Source organism: Salvelinus namaycush, chromosome 40 (assembly GCF_016432855.1).
Source record: "Salvelinus namaycush isolate Seneca chromosome 40, SaNama_1.0, whole genome shotgun sequence".
Classification (NCBI taxonomy): Eukaryota; Metazoa; Chordata; class Actinopteri; order Salmoniformes; family Salmonidae; genus Salvelinus; species Salvelinus namaycush.
In genome coordinates, this window is record NC_052346.1 from 13009166 (window position 1) to 13018837 (window position 9672).

Here is a 9672-nt window from a genome sequence, read left to right on the forward strand (position 1 = left end):
GCGGTTATGATATCGTTTAAGACCTTGAGCGTGGCTGAGGTGCACCCGTGACCAGCTCGGAAACAGGATCGCATAGCGGAGAAGGTATGGTGGGATTCTAAATGGTCGGTGATCTGTTTGTTCACTTGGCTTTCGAAGACTTTAGAAAGGCAGGGCAGGATGGCTATAGGTCTGTAACAGTTTCGGTCTAGAGTGTCTCCGCATTTGAAGAAGGGGATGACCACGGCCGCTTTCCAATCTTTAGGAATCTCAGATGATATGAGAGGTTGAACAGACTAGTAATAGGGGTTCCAACAATGGCGGTAGATAATTTTAGGAAGAGAGGGTCCAGATTGTCTAGCCCAGCTGATTTGTAGGGATCCAGATTTGGCAGCTCAGCTGTCTGGATTTGGGTGAAGGAGAAGCGGGAGGGGGGGGGGGGGGGGGGGGGCTTGGGGCAGTTGCTGCGGGGGGTGCAGAGCTGTTGGCTGGGGTTTGGGTAGCCAGGTGGAAAGCATGGCCAAGCGTGGAGAAATGCTTATTGAAGTTCTCGATTATCGTGGATTTATCTGTGGTGACAGTGTTTCCTAGCTTCAGTGCAGTTGACAGCTTGGAGGAGGTGCTCTTATTCTCCATGGGCTTTACAGTGTCCCAAAACTTTTTGGAATTAGTGCTGCAGGATGCAAATTTCTGTTTGAAAAAGCTAGCATTTTCTTTCCTAACTGACTGTGTACTGTATATTGGTTCCTGACTTCCCTGAAAAGTTGCATATCGCTGAGACTATTCGATGCTAGTGCAGTACGCCACAGGATGTTTTTGTGCTGGTCAAGGGCAGTCAAGTCTGGAATGAAGTAAGGGCTATATCTGTTCTTAGTTCAAAATGTTTTGAAATGGGCCTGCTTATAAAGATGGTGAGGAAAGCACTTTTAAAGAACAACCAGGCATCCTCTATTGATGGGATGAGGTCAATATCCTTCCAGAATACCCGGGCCAGGTCGATTAGAAAGGCCTGCTCGCAGAAGTGTTTTAGCGAGCGTTTGACAGTGATGAGGGGTGGTCGTTTGACCGCGGACGTTTAACGGACGCAGGCAATGAGGCAGTGATCGCTGAGATCCTGGTTGAAAAAGGCAGAGGTGTATTTAGAGGGCAAGTTGGTCAGGATGATATCTATGAGGGTGCCCAAGTTTACGGATTTGGGGTTGTACCTGGTAGGTTCCTTGATAATTTGTGTGAGATTGATGGCATCTAGCTTAGATTGTAGGACGGCCGGGGTGTTAAGCATATCCCAGTTTAGGTCACCTAACAGTACAAACTCTGACGATAGATGGGGGTCAATCAATTCACATATGGTGTCCAGGGCACAGCTGGGAGCTGAGGGGGGTCTATAACAAGTGGCAACATTGAGGGACTTATTTCTGGAGAGATGGATTTTTAAAAGTAGAAGCTCAAACTGTTTGGGCATAGACCTGGATAGTATGACAGAACTCTGCAGGCTATCTCTACAGTAGATTGCAACTCTGGCCCCTTTAGCTGTTCTATATCGACAGAAAATGTTGTAATTTGGAATGGAAATTTCAGAACTTTTGGTGGCCTTCCTAAGCCACGATTCAGACACGGCTAGGACATCAGGGTTGGCGGAGTGTGCTAAAGCAGTGAATAAAGCAAACTTAAGGGGGAGGCTTCTGATGTTAACATGCATGAACCCAAGGCTTTTATAGTTAGGGGTTGCATCTCTGCAGGCACCAGTTAAGCTAGGTGCGGTCTCCGCAAGTGTGGGGTGTGGGACAAAGGAGCTATCTGAGGCATGTTGAGCAGGACTAGGGGCTCCGCAGTAAAATTAAACAATAGAGCTGCCCTAAACAACAGTATACAAGGCATATTGACATTAGAGAGAGGCATAAAGCAATCACAGGTGTTGATTGGGAGAGCTAAGACAACAACGGGTAAACAGCTAAGACAACAACAACGGGTAAATGGCGATGAATGGGCAGAGAGGGTCAGTTAGCTACACACAGGGCCTGAGTTCGAGGCTGGGGCCAACAGATAAACAAAATGAAGTACCGTGTTAATGAACAGTCCAGCAGGCATCAGCTGTGTAGCCGAGTGATCATAGGGTCCAATGAGCAGCAATAGATGAAACAGGGAGCCGTTCGGTAGTCATTACTACGCTAGGCGAGCGGGAGACACGGCGTTCAGAAAGCTTGCGGGCTGGGGCTAGCAGATGGGTCTTCACCGACATCCACGACGCAGAGGCTGGTTGAGAGCACATCGGCCGAATTACGTCAGCAGACTAGCAGACAAGTCGTGATGGATCAGCGGGGCTCCGTGTTGACAAAGGGTCCAGGCCAATTGGCAAGAGAGGTATTGTAGTTGGTGTACTTCGTTTGCTAGCCGAGAGATGGGCCTAGCTCGAGGCTAACTGGTGCTTGCTTCTGGACAAGGGCGTTAGCCACAATAGCTACTTGGTAGCAGCTAGCTAGCTGCGATGATCCGGTGTAATGGTCCAGAGCTTGCAACAGGAATCCGGTGATGTAGTGAAAAAAACTGTATCGCGCTGTGCAGACTGGCAGGTATTATCCGGGCTATCGCGGCTGGTGTCTGAGCTAAAAGGTAAAGACCGCTATTAGTGGCTAACAATGACTAAATAGCTAGTAGCTAATTAGCTGGCTAGCTTCTGATGGCTAGCCTCTGATGGAGGTTCCTGTTATAAGGTCTAAAAAAAAATAGCAGATCCGTACCACATTGGGTGAGGCGGGTTGCAGGAAGGTATATTTAATCCGAAAATGGAAAAAAGAGATTGAAATGTATACAAAAAAATGAGAAAAAACCCCGGAATATTTACATGGGACAAAAACAAACACGTCTTACTGCTACGCCATTTTGGATCAGTTTCGTTGTGAAAATGTAGGCCTGCCTATGCTGTAACACATTTATCATAAAGTATATTATAATAGAGTAATTCCAGTGCATGCCGTCTTAGTGATGTGAACTGATTGTCATGTTGTCATTTTATTTTCTCCAGAATAAAAAAAAGAAAAGACAAACAGAAGAGATTGAATAATAACATGTTGGACAATTATTATCAATAATGGAAAACTCTCTATCCCTCTTTCCGTCTCTCTCTTTCTCCCCATATCCTGTACTGTACATATGGCTGGTAACAGAACAGTGGTGGCAGTTAAGGGAGAAGGACTAGTGACACTTGACTCTACAGGTCCTATATAGCCATTCATCAAATCAAATTTGATTAGTCACATGCGCCGAATAAAATGCTTACTTACGAGCCCCTAACCGACAGTGCAGTTTCAAAAAATACGGATAAGAATAAGAGATAAAAGTAACAAGTTATTAAAGAGGAGCAGTAAAAAAATAACAATATATACAGGGGGGTGCCGGTACAGAGTCAATGTGCGCGGGCACAGGTTAGTTGAGGTAGTATGTACATGTAGGTAGAGATAATTAAAGTGACTATGCATAGATGACAACAGAGAGTACCACTGGTATGGAGAGGGGGGGGGGGGGGCAATGTGAATAGTCTGGGTAGACATTTGACTAGACGTTCAGGAGTCTTATGGCTTGGGGGTAGAAGCTGTTTAGAAGCCTCTTGGACCTAGACTTGGCGCTCCGGTACCGCTTGCCATGTGGCAGCAGAGAGAACAGTCTATGACTACGGTGGCTGGAGTCTTTGACAATTTTTAGGGCCTTCCTCTGACACTGTCTGGTATAGAGGTCCCGGATGGCAGGAAGCTTGGCCCCAGTGATGTACTGTGCCATTCACACTACCCGCTGCAGTGCCTTGCGGTCGGAGGCCGAGAAGTTAGAATACCAGGCAGTGATGCAACCAGTCAAGATTAGTTCAATGGTGCAGATGTAGAACCTTTTGAGGATCTGAGGACCCATGCCAAATCTTTTCAGTCTCCTGAAGGGGAATAGGTTTTGTCATGCCCGCTTCACGACTGTCATGGTGTGCTTGGACCATGTTAGTTTGTTGGCAATGTGGACACCAAGGAACTTGAAGCTCTCAACCTGCTCCACAGTAGCCCCCGTCGATGAGAATGGGGGTGTGCTCTGTTCTCTTTTTCCTGTAGTCCACAATCATCTCCTTTGTCTTGATCACGTTGAGGGAGAGGTTGTTGTCCTGGCACCACACGGCCAGGTCTCTGACCTTCTCCCTATAGACTTTCTCGTTGTTGCCGGTGATCAGGCCTACCACTGTTGTGCCATCGGCAAATTTAATGATGGGATTGGAGTCGTGCCTGGCCGTGCAGTCATGAGTGAACAGAGAGTACAGGAGGAGGCTTCGCACGCACCCCTGAGGGGCCCCTGTGTTGAGGATCAACGTGGTGGACGTGTTGTTACCTAACCTTACCACCTGGGGGCGGCCCGTCAGGAAGTCCAGGATCCAGTTGCAGAGGGAGGTGTTCAGTCCCAGGGTCCTTAGCTTATTGATGAGCTTTGAGGGCACTATGGTGTTGAACGCTGAGCTGTAGTCAATGAATAGCATTCTCACATAGGTGTTCCTTTTGTCCAGGTGGGAAAGGGCAGTGTGGAGTGCAATTCATACAATAATTATAATGCTTTATCACAGGTCAAGATCTGGAAGATAGCATACATACTCACAGTGTGTGTGTGTTTACTAAAACAATACAGTGAATCCCCAGGACCAATAAAGCATTAGTGTAGTTAAGATCTGATTATCCCCTATGGGGCTTCTGTGGTTATTGACGATTATGTTTTTCATGTTGCTACAGTGCGAACCTTAAAAGCTCCAACATATTTTTAGCTTAAAAGCACCAACAGGGCTCATTTTGACCCCAAATTTGTAATGATTGCAAAGAGACACTGTCTGTCAAGCAGTAACACAAATATAAATAGTTTAAACACACACAAGTAAATGGTTTATATTTCCCCCAAATAAGTGTATAGTATTGCAGTTGAAGCGCCCTCTAGTCGCTTCATCGGTGGAATGTTATTCATATTTTTCATAATTAATAAACATGATTAAATTTGTCACGAAAATCCGTTTTTTCTATGTCAAACGGTTTTGCTATATTTCAGTCTTCTGTGATGTATATAAAGTCTAATATTGGGATGCAAACTCTAAATGTAATACATTTCAACTCTATATCTGCAGTGTCATCTTATTTTTAACCCCACAACCATGTGTGTGAAGGTGTATACTTTTGTTTCAAAGAAGATTTGTTTAAGACTACCCAGAAACACTCTGTGACCTTGATTTAGCTCACTGCAGTAAAAGGTTTAAATAAAGAAATGCACACATTGATAGTCAAAGTTGATCTTTCAAAACATACGTTTGAATGTTTTTCATGTTTTGAACAGATATGTGGATACATTTCATCCAGCCACTTTGACATTTGTTTGTTATTCAAAGTGTTGTGTTTCTGTGATACTCAGAGGCTGAGAAATTGACGATTGAGCTAATCTGACATACTGACACGATTTAAAATGGCCAACGATACAGTCACATGTGCATCAGACTTTGAGCTCTAACTTTGAAACGCCACGGGCTGTCAACTCAGTTCTAATTACATCTGAAACATGACACTCTGGACTTGGTATAGAGACATTGACTAGAAGAATGTGCATTAACATTTTTTTATTTTTTTATAAAACAAATTGTTGTTCATGTTGCTTTCATGTCTCCCACACCTAATAATCGTTAGAACCTTTGTAATCTACATTAGATTTTGACAAACAATTGATAAACCTTTAAAGCAAAATATAAAGATGAATGTTTTATTCACCACATCTGAATAGAACGTAATAGAACCTAATAGAATAGAGCAGGTATGTACAAGTGATTTGTGATGTCTGCAGTAGATACTGCTGAACAGCTAGAATGGACCCATTATGGCTAACACTGGATTAACGTCATCCTTCACCGTGAATGTGTGTATGTACCCCCGTTAGCTAATGATGAGGATCATATGTGGAGTCAGCACAGAAACACTAAACAATTTACTTTCCCCACCACCACCACACACACAAACATCCTCGGCCTTAAACCCCTCGTCAGTGAGTTAAACACTACTCCTTGGGGAGGTAGAGTACAGCCCTGCCACCGTGTGTGTTAGAGATAGGTGGATGTGGTGGTGAATGGTGGGAGAGGCGAGGAGAGAGAGAGAGACGGAGAGAGAGCAGGAGGTATGGAGTGCGCAGAGGGAGAGGGACAGCAGTATAGAACGAGAAAGACAGAGAGAGAAGAGAGGTTTAGAGGCCCACAGAGGGGTAGAGGGGCCCTGTAGTTCTGGCAGAGGGGCGAGACTGTCAACAACGCATGTATCAAAACCCCCAGACAACATACTCCATATACACACACACACAGCCCCTGTTTTTGGTGTGTGTACGTACATAACACTGCATGTGACACCAAGAGCAGAGGTAAGACAAACATAATGCCAAGCAGAACCTTCTCTACTGGAGAGAGTGGGGGAGGAAGAAGGAGAGAGAGGGGTGAGGGAGAAGCAGCGAGAGAGGGGGATGAGGGAGAAGGAGAGAAAGGGGGAGGAAGAAGGGGAGAGGGGGAGGAAGAAGCAGAAAGATGGGAGAGGGTGAAGGAGAGAGAGCGGGAGGGAGCAGGAGAGAGGGGGAGAAGGATAGAAGGCGGGAGGGAGCAGGAGAGAGGGGGAGAAGGGTAGAAAGGTGGAGGAGAGAGGGGAAGGGAGAAGGAATGAGAGGGGGAGGGAGGGAAAAGGGGGGAGGGAGAAGGAGAGAGATGGGCGAGGGAGAAGGATAAAAAGGGGAGGAAGAAGGGTAGAGAGGGGGAGAGAATGAGAGAGAGGGGGGAGGGAGAATGGGAAAGATGGGAGAGGGAGTGGGAGGGGAGAGAGGGAAAGCGGTAAAGAGAGAGAACATTTAGAGAGAGATTAGAAGGGGGGATAGAATAGAGCATTATTTATTCAGTCAACAAACATACCTGGGAAAGTAGTTATGTGGTCATTTTACCTAAAACCATTTAGACATTTCGGGAATAAAGCAATATCAAGACATTACCAGATAACCATTGCAGTAAGAGTTTGATTGAATTCAACATTTAAATAAAATAGTGTTAAAACCTGAGAACATCAGTGTACTCCTGTCTGTGTAGTAGCAGAGCACACCACAGTCTGTGTTCCTTTAATGAAAAAACTGTGTTCCGGGTGTGTGTGTGAGTGCATGTGTACGTACGTGTGAGTGCGTGCCACTGTTAAAACCCTTCTTTAAGAGGACATGCAATCTGGATCCTATTTAACAGCCATGTGTTTTTATTTCAGGGCTCTTAGGTCAGATGTACTTGACTCTGCTCCAACTGTTTAAAAGTTTGCCATTATTGACACACAGTATCAAAACTTTAGAGGTGGTATTTGACATTCTGATCCTAAAGCCTGTACATGCATGTATGTGTGTGTGTGTGTGTGTTTGTGTGCCTACGGGTATGATATGACTGTATAGAGTTGTGTTCTGTCAGAAATAGGGCAGGTTAGGTCATAGACAGTTTCATAAGCCCAGTCTGACCTCTTTATACAGACACACACAATCTCTCTCTCTCTCCCTCTCTTTCTTTCTCTCCTTTAATCTCTCAGAATATTAGTCAACTCGCTCAAATTCCCACATCTCTCTCTCCCTCTGGATCCCCTTTGTTTTCCACTGGCTGATTACAACCACGCTGATACGATTCATATCTACACTTAACAAAAATATAAACGCAACATGTAAAGTGTAGGTGCCATGTTTCATGAACTGAAATAAAAGATCACAGAAATGTTCCATACGCACAAAAAGCTTATTTCTCTCAAGTTGTGCACAAATTTGTTTACATCCCTGTTAGTGAGCATTTCTCCTTTGCCAAGATAATCCATCCATCTGACAGGTGTGGCATATCAAGAAGCTGATTAAACAGCACACCCATTACACATGTGCACCTTGTGCTGGGGACAATAAAAGGCCACTCTAAAATGTGCAGTTTTGTCACACAACACAATGCCACAGATGTCTCAAGTTTTGAGAGAGCCTACAATTGGAATGCAGATTGCAGGAATGTTCACCAGAGCGGTTGCCAGAGAATTCAACGTTAATTTGTTTTAGAGAATTTGGCAGTACGTCAAACTGGCCTCATAACCGCAGACCACGTGTAACTACACCAGCCCAGGACCTCCACATCCGACTTCATCACCTGCGGGATCGTCTGAGGGGAGAAGGAGCTGAGGAGTATTTCTGTCTGTATTAAAGCCCTTTTTGTGGGGAAAAACTCATTCTGATTGGCTGGGCCTGGTTTCCCATTAGGTTGGCCTGGTACCCAAGTGAATGGGCCTATGCCTCCAAGGCCCACCCATGGCAGCGCCCTTGCCCAGTCATGTGAAATCCATAGATTAGGGCCTAATTCATTTATTTCAATTGACTGATTTCCTTATATGAACTGTAACTCAGCTAAATCTTTTAAATTGTTGCATGTTGCAATTTTATATTTTTGTTCAGTATAAAACAACAGCAACCTGACATTTTAGTTTCTGGAAATATGGTCCACCTATATGTTGTGGTGCTAAAACCCATGTACTTACATGGTAATTAGCAGGTAATCATTAGCGAGTAATTAGCATGAGCAGGTAAGGTGTACATACAGTCCAGGTACACATTGTTGCAAAACACCTACAACTGATATACCTGTCTGCAGCTTGCACAAGGAGTGGGGAGGATGGAGAAGATGGGTGGAAGAATGAATGAAGGGGAGAGGAAAGAAGAGGAGAGAAAAAGAGGCTGAAAAAGCAAGGAGAGGCAGCGTCATACAGAGGCAGTGGTTGTCTGTGGTTTTCCCCTTAGACAGTTAAAATAGGGGCGTGGAGAAACCAGGCAGTATGATCTTTAGAGAGATTACATTTCTATAGAGATAGAACGTATTCAGAGAAAACAGAGATTAGAGAGATACAGGAGCAGGTAGACATTTCCCTTAACTCTAAGGCTGTGTTTACACAGGCAGGCCAATTCTGATCTTCTGCCCAATTATTTGCAAAAGAGCTCTTTTGATTGCTCAAAAGACCAATTAGTGGAAAAATAATCTGAATTGGGCTGCATGTGCAAACGCAGCCTAGCTGGTCCCAGGTCAGACACTTGTTCAGTCCTGTTAATGGTTATGTTTAGAATGTGAGGTCGGGTAACCTGATCCTAGATCTGTAGTTAGCTATTCTGAGAGATAGTAGAACTATCAGGTATCAGGAAGTGTGAGAAGCAAAATAGTTAATCACATTGATTAAATGTGCTACTACTGAAACTCCCACAAGCTCTACTAGCTAGATTGTGGTATTGACACACTCATGTCAGAGCCATGTTCCAGTAACCTCCTTCTTTCTTACTACAGTATTGAAACGAGGCCCAAGTCTTTGAGACGAAGCCATCTATAGGAATCTAGTGAGTACTGATCCAGAAATCCAACAAACAGCCTAATTGGTGAGTCAAACGGCCTCATTCAATTAGCAATGAAACATGTGAATGTAATATTCTGAGAGGTCCTCTTCTGGAGTGATTGAAAATACAGGTCTGGCTCGACTGAACACAACCTGTTTGGAGTGTGTGTGAGATGTGTGTACATTAGGGTGAATACCTCTGAATTCCAGGAGTGGAGTTGATTTATAATTATCATAACGAATCATCCTACCCTATCAGAAATATACACACATACACACACACAGGCACACTCCC